At 48.3% G+C, this 12,731-nt stretch overlaps 1 pseudogene; it reads left to right on the top strand.

Annotated features, from left to right (window-relative positions):
* Nucleotides 1–2,619: 2,619 nt before the first annotated feature.
* LOC119922556 lies at nt 2,620–11,729 on the top strand (annotated as a pseudogene).
* Nucleotides 11,730–12,731: the final 1,002 nt, after the last annotated feature.

The following is a 12,731-nucleotide window of genomic DNA, read 5'->3' as shown; positions in this document are numbered from 1 at the left end:
CCCTTCCCTGGTCCCAGTTATTGGCCCATTGCTTTCCCCTGTTGTTAAACCATGAAGTGAGAGGGTGAGGCTGAGGAACTTGGAGTGGTTTGAACCCAGTTGATTCTTTCATTCATTCAGTCATATTTGTTGAGCATTTACTGTGTGTGGAGCACTGTACTAAGCACTTGGAAGAGTACAATACAACAATATAAAATATACACATTCCCTGTCCATAACGAGCTGCTTGGGGTTGGCTCCATCCGTTACCCACTGGTCACGCCCAGTTTACCCAGGGGCCTACAGAAAATGTCAAGTTCCTAGGCTGGGGATCAGTGTGCACAATTCCTTTCCAGAAAGCAAATGGTCTCGGGAAAGGGTTTGGAACTGGGGGCTTTGCCACCGCCTGTTCCCTCGGGGAAGTCCAACAGAGAGAACGGGCAGTTGAGAATTTGCCCCGATGAGATTTCTGAATAATAATAATAATAATAACAGCATTTATATGTGCAAAACACTGTTTTAAGCGCTGGGGAGGTTACAAGGTGATCAGGTTGTCCCTCGGGGGGCTCACAGTCTTTATCCCCATTTTTCAGATGAGGTCATTGAGGCCCAGAGAGGTGATGTGACTTGCCCAAAGTCATACAGCTGACAGCTGGTGGAGCCGGGATTTGAATCCATGACCTCTGCCTCCAAAGCCCGGGCTCTTTCCACTGAGCCACGCTGCTTCTCTGTGTCAAGTTCCCCTTCCTGGGTGGGTCGCTTGCCTTCTAACGGGCCTCTAGCTAACCCGATTCCACCCGAGTTACCTCTGACGTACCTCTTTGTCTTTTGACACAGTTCCGAGTGCTGTTTGCCAACCTGGTGGCTTTATTTTGGTACGCCTACCTCGCCTCGCTCCGGAAGTGAGGAGGCCACGGTAAGCACTCAATAAATACGATTGATTGATCCGTCGGTGCCCTCCCTCTGGGCTCCTGTCTCGGGATCGCCCCAGGGAGGCTGAGAGCAGACTGCGGCTCCCCGGAGAAAACAGACACCTGGCCAGTGGAATCGATCCCTTCGGGAATCTCCCTGAATCTGATCCAACTCATTGAACTTCACCGATTGATAGATGGGAAACGATAGACTGTGAATGATCTGTACTGTGATGGCCTTGCTGTCGGCTTTTGAACGCTGCTCTCGCTAAACTTCCATTTTTCAAAAATGGGACTCAATCAGAATGGTAATAACCTACAGTGTAGCCTCTTAAAAGGCAAGTTTTATTTCTCTGCTGGAAAATAGCCGTCACCTTAGGGCTGTCCAGATAATAATAATAGTAATAATGATGGCATTTATTAAGCGCTTACTATGTGCAAAGCACTGTTCTAAGCGCTGGGGAAGTTACAAGGTGATCAGGTTGTCCTATGGGGGGGCTCACAGTCTTCATCCCCGTTTTACAGAGAGGGAACTGAGGCCCAGAGAAATGAAGTGACTTCATTCATTCATTCAATCAATCGTATTTATTGAGCGCTTATTGTGTGCAGAACACTGTACTAAGCGCTTGGGAAGTCCAAGTTGGCAACATATAGAGACGGTCCCTACCCAACAGTGGGCTCACAGTCTAGAAGAGGGAGACAGAGAGCAATACAAAACATATTAACAAAATAAAATAAATAGAATAAATATGTACAAATAAAATAAATAGAATAATACGTACAAACATATATACATATATACAGGTGCTGTGGGGAGGGGAAGGAAGTAAGGCAGGAAGGAGGCGGAGAGGAAGGAAAGTCACACAGATGACAACTGGTGGAGCTGGGATTTGAACCCACGACCTCTGACTCCGAAGCCCGGGCTCTTTCCACTGAGCCATGCTGCTTTTCTCAAAGGACCACCTTCTCAAATCCCAGCCACAACAAGAAATCGAGTTGCGGGTCGAGATACCAAGCAGTCCCCTTCCCATCTCCGAGAGGAGACTCGGGGACCCACTTTATTTAAGTCAGTTCCAGTTGTTACAGGGTCTGTGCCTCGCCCATGCCTCTTCCGAGGCTGGAGGGCACAGAAGCCTTGTACATTCTTCCTAGCCCCGGCAGATTTATCGATTAGCCAATTAGGCCTAAGGTGGCAAATGTTAGGAGGCTCCAGATACCTGCACTGGATTTCAACATCTGGGGGACTACCTCTGGACAGACTTCTGAACTGCTACCACGTTAATTCATTCATTTAATCGTATTTACTGAGCGCTTACTGCGTGCAGAGCACTGTTCCAAGCTCTCGGGAAGTACAAGTCGGCAACATATAGAGACGGTCCCTACCCAAGGACGTGTTAACCGTCTAGAAGTCTAATCCAACCACTGATCCTAGCCCATCCTGACTGCTCCATCGGCCACCTTGCTGATCTCCCTGCCTCCTGTCTCTCCCACTCCAGTCCCTACTTCACTCTTTTTTCACTCCCTCAGCCCAGATCATTTTTCTACAAAAACCTTCGGTCCAGGTTTCTCCAGAACTTCCAGCGGTCGCCCATCCACCTCCATATCAAACCGAAACACCTTACCAGTAGCTTTAAGCCCTCAATCACCTTGCCCCCTTCTACCTAACCTCACTGATTTCCTAGTACAACTCACTCCGCTCCTCCAAAATCAACCTCCTCACCGGTCCGTGATGTCGTCTGTCTTACCGCCGGTCCTCGCCCGGGTCCCGCCTCGGATCTGGAACCCCCTTACGGTGTTCTGCACACAGTAAGTGTTCACTGACTATGATGGATTGGTTGCTTTTCAGATCTCCCCAATTCGTGTCTCTGGTGGCTAAAGACAACAGTGTATATGACTGGCCTTCAGCCAAGGTAGCACAGAAGCAGCGTGGCTCAGTGGAAAGAGGCCGGGCTTGGGAGTCAGAGGTCATGGGTTCAAATCCCGGCTCCACCGCTTGTCAGCTGTGTGACATTGTGCAAGTTACTTCACCTGTAAAATGGAGATTAAGACTGTGAGCCCCCCCCCCGGGACAACCTGATCACCTTGTAACCTCCCCAGTGCTTAGAGCAGTGCTTTGCACATAGTAGTGCTTAATAAATGCCATCATTATTATTATTATTCCCAAAGAATGAATGAATAAATGCATCTCATCTACTTCAGGAATGCGCTGTAATGCAGTAGCAAGGGTGGCACCATTCCCTAGTCCCATTAGGTCATTTCATTCATTCATTCATTCAATCATTCAATCGTATTTATTGAGCGCTTACTGTATGCAGAGCACTGTACTAAGCGCTTGGGAAGTCCAAGTTGGCAACATCTGGAGATGGTCCCTACCCAAAGGTGGGTTCGCAATCTAGAAGGGGGAGACGGACTACAAAACAAAACATACTAACAAAATAAAATAAATAGAATAGTAAATATGTACAAGTAAAATAAATAAATAGATTAATAATGGTACTTTCCAAGCGCTTAGTCCAGCGCTCTGCACCCAGTCGGCGCTCCATAAACCTGACCGAATGAATGAATGAATGAGAGGATGTTATGTCCCCTTTAAGGGCGGTGGGTCCGCCAGACACCACTTCCGGCTTGGGCAGCCCCGCCCCCTCGGCTTCCGGCAGCGCATGAGGAAATTTGTCCCTGGACGCGCGCCGTCGGTGCTCCCGCCCCCGCGGGAACTTCCGCCCTAGGAAGGCCCGGCCCTCGGCGTCTGGAAGCGTGTGAAGAAGTTTGACCCTGGGCGCACGCCGTCGGGGCCAGTTGCTTCACTTCCGGCTTGAGAGGCTAGACAGTAGAAAACAAAGGGGAAGAGAAAGGAGAGCTGAAGGGGAGGGGGAAGACAGCTGAGGGGCAGAGGGTTCAGAAGCAAAGGAGCGGAAAGCAGAGGGGTAGAAAGCAGGGGGCATTCATTCATTCAATAGTATTTATTGAGAGCTTACTGTGTGCAGAGTATTGTACTGAGATGATGGGGGGTTTTTAAGTAGTGGGGAGATGTGCCCAGAATAATCTTTTTAAGAAAATGATCTGGGTAGAAGATTGAAGGTTGAAGGCAGGGAAGTCAGAGAGAAGGCTTGGGCAGCAGTCAGAGAAATTACATCTACGGGAAGAAGGCACTATATTGCAATTAATGCATTAATCCAGTAGTACACATTGAATGCCTGCTGTATTCAGAGTACTATACTCTCTGCAGTTACTGTGGTTGTTCTCACTATGTGCTAGCCGCTGGGGCAGAGATAAAATAATCAGAATGGAAAGAGTACCTTTTTCCCACAGAACACATAGTCAATGAAGGAGGCAGGACAAGAATTGAATTCCCCTTTTACAGGAAACAGGCCCAGAGAAGCTAAGTGACTTGGTCAAGGTCACCCAGGAGACAGGTGGCAGAACCAGGATCTGAACCCAAGTTTCCTGTTTCCCAATCAATCAATCAATCGTATTTATTGAGCGCTTACTGTGTGCAGAGAACTGTACTAAGCGCTTGGGAAGTACAAGTTGGCAACATATAGCCCTGTGCTTGTTCCAATAGGCCACACTGTCTCCCTTGTCTCCAAGCTGTGATGTCCTCTGGAAGAAGGGGAAAAGCAAGTTGAACTGATAGATTGACACATCTGTTTTTCACTTTCTGAAGCCAGAATCAGAGCCAGAGCTGCTTTTCTAACCCGCCTGCTTGTTGGTGACCAGGACCTACAAGATCCACCCAGGATCTGTCTCAATAAAGAAGTCCCCCTTTGGACTCTCACGATACCGGGCCTACCCTTATGACTAATTGCCAAAGAACGAATGCCTCTCACCTCGGCATTTCCAAATTGAGAACCATATTGATCTGGCCAAATTCCAAACCTCAGACTTGAAAGCTCAGCTCAACTCATTCCGGATGCTTTGCGTGGTAGACTCTGCTCATTTTCAACAAATGTTTCCTAAAAAGCAAATGTGAGTCGATGAATGGTTGATTTGGTTAGAATAAGTAATTTGGCTCTCATTTCAATTAGGACGTTGACAATGCTTCATTGGCACGCCTTGATCTCAAGCAGAAAGTCAAATCCTTCCAAGAAGAGATAGTCTTCTTGAAGAAACTTGCTTGCCAAATCCAACGGCTCATACTCTGTCCTAATCCTCCTCGACCTCTCAGCTGCCTTAGACACTGTGGACCACCCCCTTCTCCTCAACACGCTATCCGACCTTGGCTTCACAGACTCCGTCCTCTCCTGGTTCTCCTCTTATCTCTCCGGTCGTTCTTTCTCAGTCTCTTTTGCAGGCTCCTCCTCCCCCTCCCATCCTCTTACTGTGGGGGTTCCCCAAGGTTCAGTGCTTGGTCCCCTTCTGTTCTCAATCTACACGCACTCCCTTGGTGACCTCATTCGCTCCCACGGCTTCAACTATCATCTCTATGCTGATGACACCCAGATCTACATCTCTGCCCCTGCTCTCTCCCCCTCTCTCCAGGCTCGCATCTCCTCCTGCCTTCAGGACATCTCCATCTGGATGTCTGCCCGCCACCTAAAGCTCAACATGTCGAAGACTGAACTCCTTGTCTTCCCTCCCAAACCTTGTCCTCTCCCTGACTTTCCCATCTCTGTTGACGGCACTACCATCCTTCCCGTCTCACAAGCCCGCAACCTTGGTGTCATCCTCGACTCCGCTCTCTCATTCACCCCTCACATCCAAGCCGTCACCAAAACCTGCCGGTCTCAGCTCCGCAACGTTGATAAGATCCGCCCTTTCCTCTCCATCCAAACTGCTACCCTGCTTATTCAAGCTCTCATCCTATCCCGTCTGGACTACTGCACCAGCCTTCTCTCTGATCTCCCATCCTCGTATCTCTCTCCACTTCAATCCATACTTCATGCTGCTGCCCGGATTATCTTTGTCCAGAAACGCTCTGGGCATATTACTCCCCTCCTCAAAAACCTCCAATGGCTACCAATCAATCTGCGCATCAGGCAGAAACTCCTCACCCTGGGCTTCCAGGCTCTCCATCACCTCGCTCCCTCTTACCTCACCTCCCTTCTGTCCTTCTACAGCCCAGCCCGCACCCTCCGCTCCTCCGCCGCTAATCTCCTCACCGTACCTCGTTCTCGCCTGTCCCGCCATCGACCCCCGGCCCACGTCATCCCCCGGGCCTGGAATGCCCTCCCTCTGCCCATCCGCCAAGCTAGCTCTCTTCCTCCCTTCAAGGCCCTACTGAGAGCTCACCTCCTCCAGGAGGCCTTCCCAGACTGAGCCCCTTCCTTCCTCTCCCCCTCGTCCCCCTCTCCATCCCCCCCATCTTACCTCCTTCCCTTCCCCACAGCACCTGTATATATGTATATATGTTTGTACATATTTATTACTCTATTTATTTATTTATTTATTTATTTATTTTACTTGTACATATCTATCCTATTAATTTTATTTTGTTAGTATGTCTCGTTTTGTTCTCTGTCTCCCCCTTTTAGACTGTGAGCCCACTGTTGTGTAGGGACTGTCTCTATATGTTGCCAATTTGTACTTCCCAAGCGCTTAGTACAGTGCTCTGCACATAGTAAGCGCTCAATAAATACGATTGATGATGATGATGATGATGATGACGAGGTAATGGGCTTCCTCTTATTCGGGAAATGTAAATTAAGCCGATCTAATCTAATCGTCCCCCTCTCCATCCCCACCATTTTACCTCCTTCCCTTCCCCACAGCACCTGTATATATGTATATATGTTTGTACATATTTGTTACTCTATTTATTTATTTACTTTACTTGTACATATCTATTCTATTTATTTTATCTTGTTAGTATGTTTGGTTTTGTTCTCTGTCTCCCCCTTTTAGACTGTGAGCCCACTGTTGGGTAGGGACTGTCTCTATCTGTTGCCAACTTGTACTTCCCAAGCGCTTAGTACAGTGCTGTGCACACAGTAAGCGTTCAATAAATACGATTGATGATGATGCTGATGGAAGCCAGCAGGAACTGGATATTCTCTACTTATTCTTCACCAGGAAATCCAGGAGCTGCAGGCCCAGATTCAGGAACAGCACATCCAAATCGATGTGGATGTGGCTAAGCCTGACCACACTGCTGCCCTGCATGATGTTTGCCAGCGGTACCAAGATGTGGCTGCAAAGAACGTCCATGAAGCTGAAGAATGGTACAAATCCGAGGTGTGACTCTAGGGGAAGGTGTTCCCTGAGGGCGGTACCCTAAACCAGCTCTCTGGGGATTAAACCAAGCAGTTGGCAGAGGTCGCCCACCTGGAGAGGGGGTGCAGGGATTGGGGGTATGGTGCATGCATGCATACAATCACTTCATCAAACCGGCAGTCAGGGGGTAGGGGCTCCCTCTGAAAGTATCCGTGGCTTGCACGGGACTCACCTATTTCCCTAGATGGGTTTCTCAGGACCACGCTGTATGCTACGGGAGGTGACGCTGGTGACTGGAGGAGAGTGGAATAGGGAATTCATTGGTGATCCAGCTTTCCAGTTGACAGCTGACTGGTCCTCTGTCCTCTTGGGGCCAAAGGGCTGCGATCCACCCTGGGGTTGAGATGTCCACCGTCAATGTATTCTCAACAGTTTGCTGACCTCTCTGAAGCTGCTAATAGGAACAATGATGCCCTGCGCCAGGCCAAGCAGGAATCAAATGAGTATCGCTGGTAGGTCCAGTCTCTCACTTGTGCAGTGGATGCACTGAAAGGGACCGTGAGTACACGCTGGAGGGTGTGGGTGTCGGGGATGAAGTACCACAGGTCCACTGTGTTGGCTGAAGTTGGCGTTGCAGGAAATTCTCCCCTTTGCTTGGTGATGGCTAACTTAACACCAACAATGGGCTTTGCTCTAATATCCTAGCCTCCTAAATTGGCATCCCGCCCCTTATATGAGGACACCCAACAGACATTTTAAACAGGACTATTTAAACCATTTGACCCATGAACATATATTCCCATAATCCCAGATGTGCTTCTAACCAATGTAGAAGGAATCGGCAATCAAAACTAGTGATGAAAGCCAAGTTTGAAACAAAACAAATTTAGGTTTTTAACCAAGTGTTAGGATAGCATGAAAGACCAGGTAATTCCTGAACCACACCTCTGGGCCCCGTGTCTTTGATTATTTCTGCTTGACTGACTGTCAGCTTGGAACACAATGGTTCATTCTTCTGTCCACGATTACTTGGAATAGTCAATTGGCAGGTGGCTTAAGAATGCTTCTGCAAGCGTCTGGACATACACTGTAGAGAAGCAGCGTGTCTCAGTGGAAAGAGCGTGGGCTTTGGAGTCAAAGGTCATGGGTTCAAATCCCGGCTTCGCCAACTGTCAGCTGTGTAACTTTGGCCAGGTCACTTAACTTCTTGTGCCTCAGTTACCTCATCTGTAAAATGGGGATTAAGACTGGGAACTCCCCGTGGGACAACCTGATCACCTTGTAACCTCCACAGCGCTTAGAACAGTGCTTTGCACATAGTAGGTGCTTAATAAATGCCATTATTCTTATGATCTGTCACCATGTTCATGCTGAGAAACCTCTGCCTCTCCATGGACCACAGAATGGGGCCAGACTGGGTTGGGCAGCATCGCTCGGGGCACCAGGTCTTTGATGAGGTCGTAGCCAAGCTCCTACTCTTCTCTTGCAGAACGAATCTCTGGAGCGCCAGATGCATGAGACAGAGGAGAACTTTTCTGTTGAAGCTGGTAAGTACCAAGACACTATTGGCCGCCTTCGGGATGAAATCCAGAGCATGAAGGAAGAGATGGCTCGCCACCTGCATGAACACCAGGACCTGCTGAATGTCAAGGTGGTACTGGATATTGAGATAGCCACCTACTGCAAATTACTGGAGGGGGAAGAGAGCAGGGAAGTAGGGGAGAGGAGTGGGAAACTGGGAGGTGGCCATCTTTCCTTAGGGTTGCCTGGTAACAACTTAATGTGATCCGTCTTTTTACAGGATTGCCCTGCCGGTTCCAAGCTTTTCTTCCTTGTACCTGAGAGGTGTGCACTGCCATTTCATATCCAGGGCTTGGTAGCTTCCTTATGGGAAACACAGAAGTTTCCTTCTGATCAGAAAAAGCCCTAGACACTCCTAAGTGCCGGGACCTGTGTTTGGGGAAGCTGGAACTCCCTTGGAATAATGGGGGGTTGTCTCTAGTTGAAGCTGCAGTGGATTTAGGGGAAGCCCCAGCAGTGGGGGTAGGGGTGGCAGAGGGAGGGTGAGTTCGTCTCTTTCATCCAAACTGCAACAATCAACCCTCCATCAAATCCGGCAGGCAAGGTGATTATGCCTCTACTGGGTCAAACTAGAGAAATCTCATCACTCACACAGTTGCTACTAAAGCAGGGGTGACAGTCACACCATGCATCGGGTGACTGTAGCCCACATGGTGTAGTGCATAGGCCATGGGCCTGAGAGTCAGAAGGCCATGAGTTCTAATCCCAGCTCTGCCACTTATCGGCTGTGTGACTTTGGACAATTCACTTCTCTTCCCTATGCCTTTATTATCTCATCTGTAACATGGGGATAGAGACTGTGGGCCCCGCAAGGGAGAACTCAACTTGCTTCTATCCTCCCAGTTCTTAATACATTGCCTGACACATAGTAAGCACTTAACAAATAACATGATAATAATAGAATGTGCCCCCCCCCCCGAAATTTAGGCTTTTTTCACCTACGTAGCCGGTCACATGATTGATTAGGACAAAAGGAACTAGTCAGAATCAAGATGTACCCTGACTAAATCTACCCCACAACTCCTGAATAGTTTATACTGCTAAATACCAATGTTCTCATTGACTTGATCATTGACTACCCCTAGGCTCGTAACTGTTCATTTTTGTGGGCAACAAAGTTGATTAAACGTTTTTTAAAACTTTTTTATTACTGCCCCCAAATCCCTAGTTTATGAATAGCTATTCACTTTTGTAATCAATAGTTGTGGCAGACCTAACATCTGGGCCTAGGTAGTAAGCCAGGCCACCCGGCCTTCCGTGCTCACAGGAAGACCTACAAGGAGCAATGAAGGAAGTCAGACTGCTAGATGAATAACTTGACGCTGTTCTGAGAATTGCCTTGGGAACGTGCCGATCTATGCATGAGCTCAGCCTTGCTGATAAGCTCAGCCTTGCGATGAGCTCAGTCTTGCTGATGAGCTCAATCTTGCTGATAAGCTCAGCCTTGCTGATAAGCTCAGCCTTGCTGATAAGCTTGCAGTCATCCGCCTGTCCCCTGACTCCCTTGAGGCTCCTCACTGTATAAAATCCTCCACAGTGTGCTGAATAAACAGTCTCCTTGTCCACCTTGAGACTCGCCTGGCCTGTGTAATTCCATTGCGCGTGCCCGTCTCCCCTCTGCGCCGGACACGTGGAGGCAGACGGCAACAAATAGTTCACACAGCCTGTGTACATGGATTGCTGATCACGAAACCAATATTGGCAACTCTTTAAACCTCCCAAGGCACTGAGATGGTGCCTGGTGAAAGACAGAAATTCTCTACAGGAATAAACACAAGACTCTTAATCCTTTGTAGAGAACTCTTGGGTGATATGCAGGGACCATTAAACTCTCATTTTGACAAATTGTTATTCTCATCTTTCAGAAACCAACATTGACTCCCACCCTCTGGTGGACACCCATCCCAAGAGAACACTCCTTTATCAAGACTGTTGAAACTAGGGATGGACAGGTATCTGAATTTCTTAAATCAAGGGGCTGGAGTAGGGAGGAAGAGGAGGGGTCTGCAGAAAGAAATGAAAGACCTATGCGCCACTGTCAATATGCCCCACACCCAGCCAGGGGTGATGGGAAAGGACTCTCATCAGATCCGTTCCCAGGGATAGCTGAGAAGGGCATACAAGCTCAGAGGGACATTTCCTTACCCTGGCCCATCTCTTCTCCCTGTCCCCAGTACCCACACACATACAAACATTTTGACTCTCTGTAAGTTCAGCCAGTTGACTCTGGCCTGACCCTAAAGACAGTTCCCTTTACCTCGCTGCGGGGCCCCCAGGATATGCCCTACTGAGCCCCACTGTACAGGGCCAGTGCCCTATATGGGCAGCCAGCCTTTGCACCTCAGTGTCCCCGGAGCATGAAGTCCCAATTAATCTATGCCCAGACAGCTAAAGGTAATTGGGAGTCATCCCAACACCTTTCCTAGGAGGTAGGAAGACCACAGCATTTTTGGGTGTTCGTGAGTTGGCTCCCGTGGTTAGCCTCTAGCTTCGGGCTGGATTCCAGATGCCTTTTGGCCTCGCCTGCACTGAATATGCTTCTGAAATGTGAATTAGCGTTTGTCAGATCCTACTGCCTGAAGGGCTTCTTGGAACCACTGTCATTTTCAATGTCTTGGGGCAGCAGCTCATGCCTGCATGTAAGACTCTGACTGTCCCTCAACCCTGCACCCATCGTTCTGGGAAATAAAGCTTTCAGAATGGAGAAACAAAGATTCTCCAAAGGAAAATGAGGTTCTGCAGGTAGCACCAGATTAACAAGCATGAGTTATCTGATTAGGTTTCTAAATCTCATACCTCTGCCATCAGACAGTTGTTCACGCATTACGTGGTCCTTCTCCTCAACTTGTTGTTCACAGGTCATCAACGAAACATCCCAACACCATGATGATTTATAGTGAAAACCTGCACCGATGCCCAGTGCAGCAACACCTTACCAGCAAGCAAAAGAATTTGACCAAGTCCTAAAACACCTTTCAAGTGCCTTCTGCAGTTTTTCAAGAGCACAAGACCATCCTGGATAGGTAGAAAGAATAGGTTTGAAGTCTTATGAACACATAACTCTAGGGAAGTTTATGGCAAAGCCTAGTTTACAGAGGGAATCTTGTGCTGCAGTACTTTTGTACTGTTTTTCAGAATCATGAAACTGCCTCTTTCAAGCCAGTGTCTGACCAAACTGTTACTGCTTCAATAAACTCTTTGAAAAAATATCCTGTGATCATTTTTTTTCTTCAAATCTTGGCCAGCCCTCGGGCAGGTCCTCCTTGTACTCTGAACCAGCTGAAGGCTAGTTAGGTCCTCATAAAGCAACCATGAGCCATTAATCTGGCTCTGAAAATATTCTTTAAACCTGAACTTGGCAGCTGCTATAGCCCGACGATCAGAATTGAGCTGCTTTGCATGACTGAATTACAAATAATCATTCAGAGGATGCCTCTGGCTGGTGAGGGGGGAGTCGGGGAAGCTATGACCTGCATATGAGGGAAATTCTGAGCAGACGTAGGTACTGCTGTGGAGAGTGGGCAGCTATTGATCTTGCACCCGTCTCCTGTGATAAAGGGACAGCAGGCTTTCAGCATAAATATTCCCAGATTTGGACTAAGTGTGGAAAGAAAATGAATGTGGCCACTTTGCCGATGTTGTGATGCAGAAGAGAGTAGGATAGGAGAAAAAAAAGGTCAAGGAAGGCCTCTTGTAGGAGATGTATCTTCAATAAAGCTTTGAAGGTGGAGAGAGTAGTTGTCTGTCAGATATGAAAAGGGAGGGTATTCCAGGCTGGAGGCAGGATGTGGGTGAGAGGTTTGCAGCAAGATGGAGGAACTCGAGGTACAGTGAGTAGGTTGAGGAGCAAAGTGTGCAGGCTGAATTGTAGTAGGAGAGTAGCAAGGTGAGGTAGGAGGGGGCAAGTGACTGAGTGCTTTAAAGCCAATGGGGAGGCGTTTCTCTTTGATGCGAAGATGGGAGAGCATTCACTGAAGGTTCTTGAGGAGTGGGCAAACATGGACTGAATGTTGTAGAAAAGTAATCCGGGAAGCAGAGCGAACTATTATGGACTGCGGTGGGGAGAGACTGAAGGTAGGGAGGTCAACAGGGAGGCTAATACAGAAATCA

Source organism: Tachyglossus aculeatus, unplaced genomic scaffold (assembly GCF_015852505.1).
Source record: "Tachyglossus aculeatus isolate mTacAcu1 unplaced genomic scaffold, mTacAcu1.pri scaffold_108_arrow_ctg1, whole genome shotgun sequence".
In the NCBI taxonomy this organism is placed as follows: Eukaryota; Metazoa; Chordata; class Mammalia; order Monotremata; family Tachyglossidae; genus Tachyglossus; species Tachyglossus aculeatus.
Note: the sequence above shows the minus strand (reverse complement) of the source record. Positions and strands in the feature narration are given on the sequence as shown.